At 47.4% G+C, this 14773-nt stretch overlaps 1 protein-coding gene, 1 long non-coding RNA gene and 1 gene segment (V, D, J or C); 1 reads left to right on the top strand and 2 right to left on the bottom strand.

Annotated features, from left to right (window-relative positions):
• Positions 1-14773, bottom strand: part of LOC137522707 (immunoglobulin lambda-1 light chain-like) — a 418930-nt gene that overhangs the window by 127487 nt on the left and 276670 nt on the right. The window lies entirely within an intron of this gene.
• Positions 1-14773, bottom strand: part of LOC137522623 (Ig lambda-1 chain V regions MOPC 104E/RPC20/J558/S104-like) — a 226047-nt gene that overhangs the window by 115535 nt on the left and 95739 nt on the right.
• LOC137522763 (uncharacterized) overlaps positions 1-14773 on the top strand; it is a 58977-nt gene that overhangs the window by 34167 nt on the left and 10037 nt on the right. The window contains exon 2 of the long non-coding RNA XR_011022436.1: positions 14359-14479. This is a non-coding gene — a long non-coding RNA (uncharacterized lncRNA). The remainder of the gene's footprint in view (positions 1-14358; positions 14480-14773) is intronic.

The following is a 14773-nucleotide window of genomic DNA, read 5'->3' as shown; positions in this document are numbered from 1 at the left end:
TCCAACATGTTGGCCCAATCGGATCCACAGAAGCTTGGCAGCTGGCCGGATGCGCCTCGGTACTGCGCCGTCATGTACTGGACCACTGCACTCTTCTGCTCGCAAAAGCGGGCTAGCATGTGCAGCGTAGAATTCCAGCGCGTAGGGACATCACACAGCAAGCGATGGTGGGGGAGATTGAAGCGCTCCTGCATCTTGGCGAGTGCCCCCGAAGCAGTACTGGAATTTCTACAATGTTTGGACACTCGACGCACCTTCAACAGCAGATCGGGCACGCCTGGGTATGTCCTCAGGAACCGCTGAACTACTAGGTTCATCACGTGCGCCAGGCAAGGGATGTGTGTCAGCTTAGCCAACCTTAAAGCGCGAATGAGATTACTCCCATTATCACACACAACCATGCCCGGTTTCAGGTCCAGCGGTGCCAGCCACAAATCCGTCTGTTCCTTTATTCCCCTCCAAATTTCCTCCCCTGTGTGCTGCTTATCCCCAAGGCAGATTAGCTTCAGCAACGCTTGCTGACGCATGCCAACAGCTGTGCTGCACTGCTTCCACGATCCTACTGCTGCTGGGTTAGCGTTTCCGGATGAGGTACAGCTTTGAGATGCGTTGGAGGAGAAGGAGTCAGAGAGGTAGGTGCTGCTGTTATCCAGTGGGAGGGACGGCGGTGCAGCTGTTTGTGGCGTGGGCAACACCCGTGCCGTAGCAGGTGAGGAATCGCTGCCAGGCTCCACAAGGTTCACCCAGTGCGCGGTAAGGGAGATGTATCGACCCTGGCCGAACGCACTCGTCCAGGTGTCAGTGGTGAGGTGAACCTTGCAGGCAACGGCATTCTTCAAGCTTCGGGTTATTTTGCTGACCACGTGCTCATGCAACTCAGGCACTGCAGAGCGTGCAAAGTGGTAGCGGCTGGGAACCACGTAACGTGGGATGGCCACTGACATCATGCCCTTGAAGCTGTTTGTCTCCACCAATCGATATGGCAGCATTTCGCAGGCCAGAAGCTTGGCTATGCTGGCTGTTACTGCCACGGCCCGGGGGTCATTTGCTGGCAATTTCCTCTTGCGCTCAAACATCTCCGACACAGACAACTGAACCGTAGCGCTGCACACGGAAGGGCTGTTGGTTGTTGTGTTTGATGAACACTGGGAGACCTCAAGAGCACTACTCCGGAAAGTGACAGTGTCAGCGTCGTCTGATGTTTGTGAATGTTGTGAACCACGCAATGGCTGGGCTACTGCTGCTGCTGAGGCGGGTCTGGTGAACCCAAGGGAGGCAGTGTTGTTTCTGGTACCCTGTCCTGACGCGTTTGCCCAAAGAGTGGGATGTTTGGATAGCATGTGACGGCTCATGCTGGTGGTGGAGAGGTTGTTAATATTTTTCCCCCTGCTCAGGCGGGTCTTGCACACCTTGCAAATCGCCATGGTAACATCCTCAGTGCAGTCTTCAAAGAAAGCCCAGACTTTGGAGCACCTGCCTCCTTGCTGGCGATTTCTGTTTGCTCCTCTTTTGCCTCTCACTTGAACTTCCACGCTTGTGGTGCCTGAAATTGCGCGCCGCCTACCTTGTGGCACAAGGCGAACTCGTGCAGCAGTGTGTTCTTCAACAGACTCATCTGTGCTGCTGCTACGACGGCGATGTTCTCGTTCACAAACAAAATCTGGGTCTCTGTCCACATTGTCCATACCCTCCTCTTCCATCTCCTCAAACTCGTCATATGTCATTGTGGGCCACCGCCGTGGAGTAGAGCTCCCCACAACAACCTCTGCGCAGCACACTCCAACGTCGTCTTCCAGATCTTGTCGGCCGACCTCCTGCAATTGCAACCCCTCCTGCCCAAATTGCTCTGGGATTTGGGTTTCCGAGTCCTCTTCGGACTCGCCTCGTATTTCAGTGCGCGGTACATTTCCCACAGTTAACGGTTGTGAATCCAGGCACAACATTTCTGGCTGTTCCTCCATTGACCTTTGAAAGGTGGAAGTTTGTTGGGCTGGGAATAGCTCCTGCGAATACCCCATTGTGTCCTGAGGTAATTCATCGGACTGGTTATCTGGCAGTTGTGTGCGTGGTGTCGCTGCCGGTTGTGTCAGCTTTGTGCCCACTGGCTCCTTGTAACTGGCTGAGGACTCGGACCTCGTGCGTGATGTGCTGGTGCTGCTTAACCCACTGCTGGACGCTTGAGAGGTCATCCAAGTAATTATCTGGTCCTGTTCTTTTGGATTTGTGAGGGTTGTTGTCCTGGACAACATGGGTGGTATTGAGTGGGTTTTCTTGGGTGCTCCCCTGTGGCCTGTACGTGAACCGTCAGGGGAAACACCTCTTCCCTTGCCCCTCCCTCTTTCACCGGATTTCTTCCTCATTTCACTTATCCTTACAGTACACGCTGACTGGCAGCAGTACAGTGGCAGTACAGAAATGCTATACAGTACCACTATTCCCAGCAGCGACACAGAGCACAATGCTATACAGTGACGGGTGAGCGGTGTACCACTATTCCCAGCAGACACAGAACAGTGAACAGAATGCTATATAGTGTGGCTGAGCGAGCGGTGTACCACTATTCCCAGCAGACACAGAACAGTGAACAGAATGCTATATAGTGTGGCTGAACGAGCGGTGTACTACTGTTCCCAGCAGACACAGAACAGTACACAGAATGCTATATAGTGTGGCTGAACGAGCGGTGTACTACTGTTCCCAGCAGACACAGAACAGTACACAGAATGCTATATAGTGTGGCTGAACGAGCGGTGTACTACTGTTCCCAGCAGACACAGAACAGTGAACAGAATGCTATATAGTGTGGCTGAGCGAGCGGTGTACCACTATTCCCAGCAGACACAGAACAGTGAACAGAATGCTATATAGTGTGGCTGAGCGAGCGGTGTACCACTATTCCCAGCAGACACAGAACAGTAAACAGAATGCTATATAGTGTGGCTGAGCGAGCGGTGTACCACTATTCCCAGCAGACACAGAACAGTGAACAGAATGCTATATAGTGTGGCTGAGCGAGCGGTGTACCACTATTCCCAGCAGACACAGAACAGTGAACAGAATGCTATATAGTGTGGCTGAGCGAGCGGTGTACCACTATTCCCAGCAGACACAGAACAGTGAACAGAATGCTATATAGTGTGGCTGAGCGAGCGGTGTACCACTATTCCCAGCAGACACAGAACAGTGAACAGAATGCTATATAGTGTGGCTGAGCGAGCGGTGTACTACTGTTCCCAGCAGACACAGAACAGTACACAGAATGCTATATAGTGTGGCTGAACGAGCGGTGTACTACTGTTCCCAGCAGACACAGAACAGTACACAGAATGCTATATAGTGTGGCTGAACGAGCGGTGTACCACTATTCCAAGCAGACACAGAACAGTGAACAGAATGCTATATAGTGTGGCTGAGCGAGCGGTGTACCACTATTCCCAGCAGACACAGAGTGGCAGTAAACAGAATGCTATATAGTGTGGCTGAGCGAGGTACACAGAGTGGCAGTAAACAGAATGCTATATAGTGTGGCTGTGCAAGCGGTGTACTACTATTCCCAGCAGACACAGAGTGGCAGTAAACAGAATGCTATATAGTGTGGCTGAGCGAGGTACACAGAGTGGCAGTAAACAGAATGCTGAGCGAGCGGTGTACTACTATTCCCAGCAGCGACACACAATGACTGGGGGGGACCCTGGCTAGCGTGGCTGGAGCGCGAACTACCCTGCCTGCCTACCCAAAGCTAAACCCACAGACAAATGGCGGAGATATGACGTGGTTCGGGTATTTATTTACCCGAACCACGTGACAGTTCGGCCAATCAGAGCGCGTTCGGGTCCGAACCACGTGACCCGTTCGGCCAATCACAGCGCTAGCCGAACGTTCGGGGAACGTTCGGCCATGCGCTCTTAGTTCGGCCATATGGCCGAACGGTTTGGCCGAGCACCGTCAGGTGTTCGGCCGAACTCGAACATCACCCGAACAGGGTGATGTTCTGCAGAACCCGAACAGTGGCGAACACTGTTCGCCCAACACTAGTCAGCATATGATACATTAATCATGACGAAATAAAAAATTAAGTTGAAAATCTTCACAAGTTGGCTTATATTAATACAACTCAGTTCCCCTCTTACATGAGTTCACATGACATATGTCAGTACATGATCTATATGTATATAAATATTACATTTTATTTAAGTAAAAAATCATGACCAGCCAGCTTAAAATAAAACAACCCATTTCCCCAGTACCCCTCTCACATGTGCAGAAACAGAGAGCAGAGATGAGGAGGGCAGCCCAGACCATGGTGCAGGTGGCTCTGCAAGAAATCAGTGGAATGTACTTTACTTCCCCTGCTTATTAAATGCAGGCAGCATGCCTGTGCCAGTATGTATGTAAATGTGATCAGAGCTGATAGGACGCTGCAGACTCCTCCCCTGCTTCCATATAGCTTTATTATTATGTTAAAAAAACGGTAGGAGTAGATGGAGGGGGGTCAGTATGAGAGAAAGGTTAGGTGGAGCAATAGTGGAATATCAGTAAAATTAGCAATATTCTATTATCAGTATTAGCCAGTGCTCAATAGTAGAATATCTAATTTAACTGATATTCTACTAGCAACTTCTCCTGGCGTCTAAGTTTCCCTGGCACCAGATCGCATGTACAGCACTATTCAGAGCACATATTGAGGTGGATATTACCACTACAATATCACACCAGTAGTGATGGCCATGTCTAGGACAACTCGTGGAGAAGCATGTAATTTGTTTGATCAGCTGATAGATTTGGAAAGCTCTAACATGCTGTTATCCAGCGGCAAAGCTAAGGAGCTTTGGGCCTCAGTGCAAGTTTTGCATTTGACCCCCCCCCCCCCCCCCCAAGCATTCTGTATTTAACAATTCACATGGTGCAACAAAACTTGCCAAGGTAATCTACAGCATGACAGGTGTAACCAGAGCAGGGGAACAGTTTAATGATTACCGCTATTCAAAGCATATATAGAAGTGATCATTACCAGTATAGCACCATTGAAGAGCTAACACTGTGGTTGATAGAGGACCCCTAGTGGGCCCTTCTGGTCCAGGGGCCCCAGTGTGGTTGCAACTTCTGCATTCCCTATTGCTACACCACTGCTGTGATCACATCCTGCTTTAGCACATGATTATGACTAGCAAATCAGAGACTTGCATATCTATCACTTGACCAAACTGATCACATGCTTCTCTGTGAGTTCTCCCAGACATGACCATAACTTAACATCAGCTAATGTTAGAGGAGGGTGTCATGTGGGCTTTTTTGGGGGTGAGAGGGGTGGGGTTACTGCTGTGCAGGGCCGGTCTAAGCAGCATTGAGGCCCCAGGGCAAAGGTAACCTGGGAGCCCCCTTACAAACCCCAACTCCCTTCCGAGGCCCTCAATCTGGCTGATGCCCCCAGCCTGCAGAAAAGATGCCGTGTAGCGTCCACCCCTGGTGACAGCAGGGCGCCTCTTCCCTCCTCGCAGGGATCTACATACTGACGTGACATCCCATGCCAGCATTACGCCAGGGAGAGGACCTCTGTAGAGGGCTGTAAAAGTGCACGGAAGAAAGGGTACCATGGACACCAGCCAGCCAAACTGAATTTGAAATTGAGCAGGATGAATGGGGGACACTTGGGGGCCCCCTACAGACTTTGGGGCCCTGGGGCAATTGTCCCCTTTGCCTGTATTGTAGTGCTGGCCCTGCTGCTGTGGTTGCAATCTCTGCATTCTTTAATGATACACTGAATGTGCTAGTACTGCTGGAAGTTGTTTGTCCTGGTGGTAAGCCCCCTTTTATAAATAGTACAATTAAAGAGACTCTGAAGCGAGAATAAATCTCGCTTCAGTGCCCCTGCTAAACCGCCGCGATCGCGCCGCTAAACGGGGGTCCCTTACCTCACAAATCCCCTCCGAGCAGCCGGGGATCTCTTCCGGATTGAGGCAGGGCTAACCGCCGCAGTCCTGCCCCATGCACGTCTGTCAGCGCGTATCTCCGCCTCTCCCCCGCCCCTCTCAGTCTTCCTTCACTGAGAGGGGCGGGAGAGAGGCGGCGATGCGCCGCTGATAGACGCGACTAGAGGCAGGGCTGCAGCCGTTAGCCCTGCCTCTAGGAGCAGCAAAATCTACAACCAATTTGGTCGTTGATTTTGCGGGGGGGTTTGGGGGTGAAGGGACCCCCGTTTAGCCGCGGGATAGCGGCGTTTTAGCAGGGGCACACGTGCCCCTGCTAACTATGAGCTCTGAAGCAAGAATTATTCTCGCTTCAGTGTCTCTTTAAGTGTTTGGGCCTCCTCAAGGCTCCCTGATGTGTTGCATACATACTGTATGTGAGATTGGAAACAGTAGAAATGATGAGATCTATACACTTAAACAGATGTATGACAGGATATGCAGTTGTAAAAATATTTGGGGGGAGGGTTCCAGTCTGTGGCAGGTGCAGAGCGGTTCATCATACATTACCTAGTAGTGCAACATACTATATCCCCACTTCTCTCTTCTTCACTGTAGCAGTATCTCCCTGGCCCTGCTGCTCCTGCCTCTGCATGTCACATAGTGTTGTCCGGATCATGAACGATTCGGTTCTTTGATCCGAATCTCTTTTGTGAGTCAAATCATCAAAATGAGTGATTTGGATCGCAAAGGGGGCAGAGCCAGGAGCAGCACGCCCCCTCTCAGCGGGCAGTGGGGTCCTGAAAGCATAGCAGCAGAGATGGATCGCTCAGTTGGGAGGGGAGCCAGCCTTGCAGGGACAGGTAGATCAGAGAGAGGGGACATGGGTGCCACTGCCAGATATGTGTAGAGCACACATACTGAATATAATGAGCTGCTCATTATAGGCTGTCTGTTCCGTAGTTGTGCACAGTGAACAAATTGGAAACTTTTGGCTCAGAAGCACAGCTCAGTAACTTTGTAGACAGCGTGCGGGGCTAGAAGGGCAGGCACTGTGATTGCAGGGCAATATGATCCTCCTGCACTGCTCTAAACAGCTGCACTTCACTTCTGGGAATGCTTTGGGGAATGCTTTCTTTCACTGTGCGGCGTTTGCATTCAAAGTATACAGATGAACATATAGGTGAAATATATGTAAAGCATATGATTGCAGCATGTGGGTATTGTGTGCAAACAAACATTTCTGCTCTCTGCTCATCCCTCTCTGTCCACTCCCTGCCCTCTGTCCATCTTCTCCCCTTCTCTGTGTGTCCACCCTCCTCCCCTTCCCTGTCCACCGCAGGGAAAGTCCTGTCCTGCTAGTCATTTCACCCCCGAATGCTTCCCTAGTAAAATGATCCGAGATTCGGATCTAAGATCCGGATCTTTTCAATGATCCGATTCGAATCATCCGAATCATTGAAAAGATCCGAACTTCCCATCTCTAAGGTCACATAGACTGTACAGTGGCTACAGTGAAGCTACAGTACAGCTCTGCTCTGCACTTCCTACAGACAGGACAACGTCCCTCTAACAGGATGGGGACAGTGGGATGCAAAAAAATTTGCATCTAGGTCAAGTTGCGGTGGGATAGCAAAACATTCTGGCATGATTTTTCACTGGAGCACTAGTCTGCAGGAGAGATGGTCAATGAAATGCAAAATAGTTCCCAGTTGATACAGGATTATGCTAAATATGTATGCAAATGTATGCAGCTTGAAAACAGACCAATCGAATCTTGCCAATGTGGAAATGGATTGGTCCATTTTCAAGGTACATAGATTTGCATAATTCTGTATGAACCAGACACAGTTTGCATCTCCTTGACTATCCCTACTCTGCACTGGTGTGTGGTGTGTGGTGTGGGTGAGGTGGCCTCATTCGGGACTGTCAGTGTACTTGGGTGGCTGGGGAAGAGGCAGATTAGAGGGCACTACCATTATTATTTAGGGGTAATGGCTGCCTAAATTTGTTATTTGAGGACACGCTGCCTAATTATGATCTAAAACTTCTAGAAATTATGGAAAACCAATGAATACATCTCACATGGCTGCTTGTACACGAGTTAGGACATCATTCTTTCTTCTAGTAGAAGATTCCAAAGTTTGGCTGGAGATCCACTAATTTATAGGTGCAACCTCTAAGTGATATCCATTATGATTGTTCTTTCATTTATTGATTTATATAGTGCCAAGATCATCTGTTTGCTGTACAGAGTACAAAACAGACAATAGTGACATAGAAATGGCCCAAACTGTTCTGCACCGCTCTACAGAGAACAGTCCATGGGGAATGACCTCGGGGTTACTTCCTTGTTAGTCTGCTTCCTCATTACCGCGCAGACGCTTGCCCGGGGGCCGCGCGTCCTCGATTGCGCACCTGCAGCTGGGAGCACTCCCGGCGCGCGATCGAGGATGTACGGCCACCGGGAAAGCGTCTGCGCGGTAATGAGGAAGCAGACTAACAAGAAAATGACCCCAAGGACATTCCCCGTGGTCTGTTCTCTGTAGAACAGTTTGGGCCATCTCTATAGTGGGGCCATACATGTAGAGCAGTGGAAAGCCTATGTGATTCACCAAGCCTGCACTTTAGTTTTATAAAATAGTCTGCTATTCGGTGGTGTACATTTACAGTTCTCACCTGGGTCATATAAGAACATAGAGATGATTGCTACTAGATTTAATCAAACAGCAGGCATGTGACTGCTGTATCTTGACCACAAAGGTTGTCCTGGATTTATTATTAAAACATTTCACTGTAGGAATATGCATGTATATTCTCTGGCACAAACAATACTTCATTAACCGTTCAGCAGTTCCCACTATTTTCTGATGTGACCCAGAGTAGAACTGCTGCCACCTAGCGGCAGTCAATTTCTAATGAATCTAGTAGAGATTTTCTTGGTCCACTGCTTTCCAGGCTAGTGGGGTAAAGTCAATGGGAGCATGAAAAAAAATCATCATCAAACAGGTTGCTATGAGTTTTCCTTGTGATTTTCCTGTTTTGATATTTTTGGGAGGGCTAATAAATTATTGGTAAAACACCAGCATAATCACATGAAAATTGCACAGAAATAAACGGGAAAAAACTCTGTGAGGTAAAATAGTAAAACGCGACCGTGATCACAGAGAACAGCCGCGTAGTTTGCTATTATCAGTGGAAAAATGTCCAGATTTATTAACCCTTCAAGGACAAATGATGTGACATGATGAAATAGACATATGTATGTACAGTGCTAAGCACACAAATAACTAGGCTTTGTTCCTTTTTTTTCCTTTCTATACATAAAAAATTTAAAAATCAGGTATGCAAGTGACAATTTCTGTCCAGGTCAGGACTAGGTCAGACTATAGTGTAACCCTCACTGATAAGGAATTACAGCCATAAAACACTTTCCAAGCAGAAAATGCTTTCTGAGAGCAGGAAAGAGATAAAAAAGGGTCAATTATTCATAGATTTTAGTTCTGGCACATTTCAGTGCATGTGTCATTGAGCAAAGACAATGTAACAGTAATCTATATATATAATACACTACAGTTTAAACCTTGAAGCAAGAAGAAAAAGTAGTGCCCTTCCCCCTGGGCCAGTCCTAGACTTTTCACCGCCACCCCCCAGCCGTGGGTGGGCATCTCCGAGCTAGAGGGGGTAACAGGCAGGAAGGGGGTATTTGTCACAGCGGCGGGGATAGAGGTCGGACTCCCTCCTCCCTCACCTGGGTCCCCCATCTGTGCTCCCCCTCAAGCATAAGTTTAGCAGCAGCCGCTGCTATTGGTAAAGAAGAGGTATCGGGCGGGGATGACTCACCTCTTCCGCGTTCCAGCGTGCGTTCCAATGTTGTCACTTCCTGCAATGCCGCCCATTGTATTGTAAGTGGGCGGCATTGCAGGAAGTGACGACATTGGAAGTGACGACAAGGAGAGAAAATACTTTCTGCTCTCTGCACAATTGTTCTAATGACTGCATCTGCTCAGCCTCTGACAAGGAATCATACATAGTTTTATAGACAAAGATTTGTAAACAGTCCCTATTCAAACCACAGTATACAGCTCTCAATCGGGAATGAACAGTTCTATATAGTAAGTCCTTTGGGTTGACAAACACCATATACTTATGGTGGGGTGCATCAGTATGATATGTGTTATATCTGATCAATAAATGTAATAGATAACTGACAGCGCTCTATATGAGTCCATATATCAATGGTCGAGACTTCGGATTAGGGTTCCCCCCTGTATGTAGTGACTCGCCAGATGTTGCGGCCAATTGGGCCCGGTATCACCTCTGGGGTATTTGGACACCCCGCTGCCTTCTCTGGCAACCTCCGTCACTTCTGTGTCCTCTTAGGAGCACTGGCCTTTTAATTGCCAAACATTTGCATGCTGAGGGGTCCATATTCAATGTGCAGGGGGAGTGAGTGGACCCCATCCAAAGTTTCACAGGGGGTCCCAGTGATTTCAGTAAGTGTACAACAAGTTTTCCATCCCATTCTCACCTGCTGTGGTGCTATAAAACAGCAATGGATTATGGGAGTTCTCTGAAATAAACAGCACCAACATTTCAGGAGGTGGGCAGATGAAATTACAGTTGTCTTGTAGAAAATATTATGTGTATTTTATAAAATATAAAATGCAGTCACTGTGTGCCTGTATGCCCTGATTTTGCTGTACGTTCTGCAAGGTCGATTGGCTGTCACTGCTTACGTCCCTTATATGGTTAAATCATGTAAATCCAACAAAAGAGGAAGATGTTTTGATTACTGGTGGTATTACTGAGTATCACTGTGGTATCCATATGTGCTATCAAAATATGTGGTGCAGTGATACGTTGTTTCATCCACTGACTGCACACCATTGATAACGAGATACCAGCGTCTGTTGGGCACATCATCCCTCACTGAAAATCTGTCAGGGATCCCTGGTCCTTGTCCTTGTGTGCTACCAGTCCTGAAGTGGTACACCATGCCTATACCGCCTCCTGTTTTCTCCATCAGGAAGATCACCCTGTAGATGTCAAAGTTTCCCCCTGTACTTAGAGTGCAGGGAATTTCCACATTTCGCCCTGCTGGGACCTCTGTGAAAGACGGCTGTTCCAAAATGGGCTGAAGATTTCCACCTGTTACAAAACAAGTACATGTTATCCAGTTGCTGATCCAGCATGGCGTCACTCTGTGCTGCACTAAGTCGGTTCACACTGCAGGAATCAAAAACTGATCTGGGTAAAAACTGAGCCATCAAACAGATCAGATTTTATTGGGCGTCAGTTTTCCATCTGTGACTTCCATTCCATCTGCGATTGATCAATTCGGCGCATCTGTCGATCTGGAATTATCGCAGACTCCCTTATATTTTCGGTTCGTTCAGCAGAATGGGCTGAACAGATCAGTTTCAAATGAGCTGATGTGAATGAATCCCATTGATTAACTATTGGGATCCGTTTCGCTAAATGGAACGTTTATTAGGACAGTGTGAACCGTTCCTTAGACTGTAAGCAGACAGTTTAGCTGTTTATTGTCATACTCTTCTGCTGTGTACCTCCTGCCAAGTATACTGTATTATCTGTATCACTACAACTACTACTGATGCTATTACTACTACTAAAAGGTATTAAAAAAAATAGTGTATCAGCACAATTACAGAAGGATCATGTAGGAGGATTGCTATAATAATAACAACAGATAAACAGCATTTTCTAAGCACTTCTTATGATTTTATGGGCATATAAATATCAGTAGATGAATCTCCTACCTTAGCAAAACCTAAAGGAAGAAAAATGCATCATTAAACATAGATTTCTATGTATGGATTCTTCTTATTCTGTGTGTTTTCTCAGTTTCCTAATAACAGAAAGTCATTTTGGTGGATATTGTCTGTAACCAGTTACCCTTACCAGAGATCTGCATGACAAATAACAGAAGAACTGGGATGCAGCACATTCTGAGAAGGATGGTCTGTGGCTTGTCTGTGGAAGGTGCTATGGGAAACAAAACTACTACAGTCTATTTATTACAACATATGAACAGCTATACAAATTAGCATGTAAATCGCATCATGCAATGTAGGCTGGTCATGTAAATCTCATCACGTGATGCAGACTGGTCATGTAAATCCTATCAAGTGATGCAGACTGGTCATGTAAATCCTATCACGTGATGCAGTCTGGTCATGTAAATCCCATCATGTGATGCAGGCTGGTCATGTACATCTCATTGTTTGATGCAGGCTTGTCATGTTAATCTCATCATGTGATGCAGGTTGGTTATGTAAATATGACCATGTGATGCAGGCTGGTCAGGGCTGTTTTTAGGCACAGGCATTACAAGCCATTGTCTGGAGTGCTATTGGTCCTGGGGGAACCATTTCCCTGCATTAAGCCCTCGTACTAAGCCCCGACCCCACCACAGGTGTTCTATCGCTTGCTTCTACTGTGTCCGGGTAGTGTAAGTTGCAGCCAGCTGCCAGTGTCCCTCTGTGCCAACTCCCCCCCCCCCAATGTGCATGCCTCTGTCCCTTGTGCATCATTCTTTCCCCTTTGTGCCTCCTTCTTTATCCTTGTGCCTCCTTCTGTCCCCTTCCTTCTCTCCCAACAAGGCCTCTCTGTCCATAGCTCCAATCCTTTCTATTTCACTCTCTAATGCATCTTTCATATACCCCTTCTCCATGAATCTGTTTTTCAAAATCTCAGCCTGCATGAAGTAATCCTGCGTGCTTGAGCAGTTTCGCCTCATCCTTAAAAATTGTCCCTTGGGAATTGCCTTAATCCAAGCAGGATGATGGCAACTGCTTGTGGATATATAGCCGTTTCTATCAGTTTCTTTAAAGAAACTTTTGGTACCCATAATGTTCCCCTCCCGCATTATCTCCAAGTCCAGGAATTGTATTGAGTCCCTACCAGATTGCATAGTGAGGGAAATACCCAGGTTGTTACTATTGAGTTGACCAAGGAATTTTTCCAAGTTTGCCTTTCCGTCCCCCCATATAAAGAACAGGTCATCAATGAATCTCCGCCATATTCTGACCGGCCCCCCATTTTCCAACACAGATTGTTCCCACTTCCCCATGAATAGATTGGCCAGACTTGGGGCATAGCTCGCCCCCATGGCGCATCCTTTTGTCTGACTGTAAAAGACGCCATCATGCCAGAAATAGTTACGTTCTAAGGCAAACTTGAGTAACCTCAAAATGTATATTCTCTGGTCATCTTTAATTTTCCCTTGTTGTTTAAGAAAGTGATCAACCGCCTCCAGTCCAAGTTCATGCTTAATGTTAGTGTACAATGAGGCAACATCCATTGTTACCATTATTTCTTTCTCGTTCAGTTCTTCCCCCTGTATGACCTGAAGCAGATGCTTCGTATCCTTAAGTATATTGGGCAGGTCCTCCACTGATGGTTTTAAAAACTCATCTAGATATTGTCCTAACCTGTGGGTGACCGACCCTATCCCACTAATTATGGGGCGTCCAGGGGGTTCAGTTTTGTTTTTGTGCATTTTTGGAACCTGATAGATAATGGGTATCCTTGGTACATCAGGTACAATATATTTAAATTCCTCATCAGTAATGAGTCCCCTGTCCATCCCCTCCCTGAGTATTTCCCTCAACTCTCCCATATACTTACCCGTAAGATCTCCCCTCATGCGGGTATAGGCCTCTTTGTCTCCTACCAACCTATCTAGTTCAGTTTTATATTGGGTTTTATTTAAAACCACCACCCCTCCCCCCTTGTCAGCTGGTCTGACCACCAGTCCTTTACCCTCCAGCATTTCCTTTGCTATTTCCCTAATTTGTCCATTTTTTTGCTCAGGTATCTTGTTCATGTCCCTGATGACCATGTTTTTAAATACCTCAATGGCATTATAGTTTGTGTCCTGAGGGTTGAATGTAGATTTGGTCCGCAGGTGGGTATGTACATAGCCATCAGAGATATTAGTGGGGTTTTCCTGTTTCAGTGAGCACGGCTTTGCAGAGAGGATCCAGCAGGGACCAGGCATGCGGCTGGAGCTCTATCAGCTAATGGAGGCTGTGAAATGTTGTATCTTCCGCCGCGAGGGAGCTCAGTGACAGGAGGGTGGACCTGAGGTGAGGGAGGGAGGATACAAGGCAGACCCCCCTCCCCACGGCCCAAGCTCAAAATATTTAGCCTGGGCATGCCTCTGCCCCACTTCTCTACTCGGGCACCATATGCCAAAACATACGGGGCACCGTGGCTGAAGATTCTGGGAAATGCCCTGAATCTCCTACCCTAATGACGCGCCTGGCAGAGAATAGCACAGCAGAAGCTGTGGTCTTACTTCCTCACCGGTTGGTTGAACTCGATGGACGTATGTCTTTTTTCAACCAAAATAACTATGTAACTGTGTAACTATGTACAGACCTGTGCATGTGTGACCATCTTGTCTGTCTCCTGCTTCCTCTAGTACTGGCACCGTACTCTCCTCATGTCACGTGTAATCATATTACATGCGGTAGAAGATGCTGGGAAGCAGGTCAAGCGATGAGCTTATAGGCAGAAGTGCAGCACTGGACTCCAGCTGAAAGGTGAGAATACAGTATCTGTATCTTTTGGATTGGGGAGGGGCTTCCTGCATTACAATATTTTATAAAAACCCTCCCAGTACTCAGTGCTCAAGCTAATATAAGATGGATTCTGAAGTGGAAGCCTTGGAAAGTTGTTTTTATGTCAATACTTTTAAGCCAAGCAGGATTTCCTTTTTTTTCAGTGAATAATTACTTTGTATTTTGTTGAACCTGATTCATCCCTAGATATTTCTTCAACACTTACCTTTTGCAAATCCTAACTAGTGGGGCAACAGTCTTGGGAGGTTAATGTCA

Source organism: Hyperolius riggenbachi, chromosome 1 (assembly GCF_040937935.1).
Source record: "Hyperolius riggenbachi isolate aHypRig1 chromosome 1, aHypRig1.pri, whole genome shotgun sequence".
Lineage (NCBI taxonomy): Eukaryota > Metazoa > Chordata > Amphibia > Anura > Hyperoliidae > Hyperolius > Hyperolius riggenbachi.
Note: the sequence above shows the minus strand (reverse complement) of the source record. Positions and strands in the feature narration are given on the sequence as shown.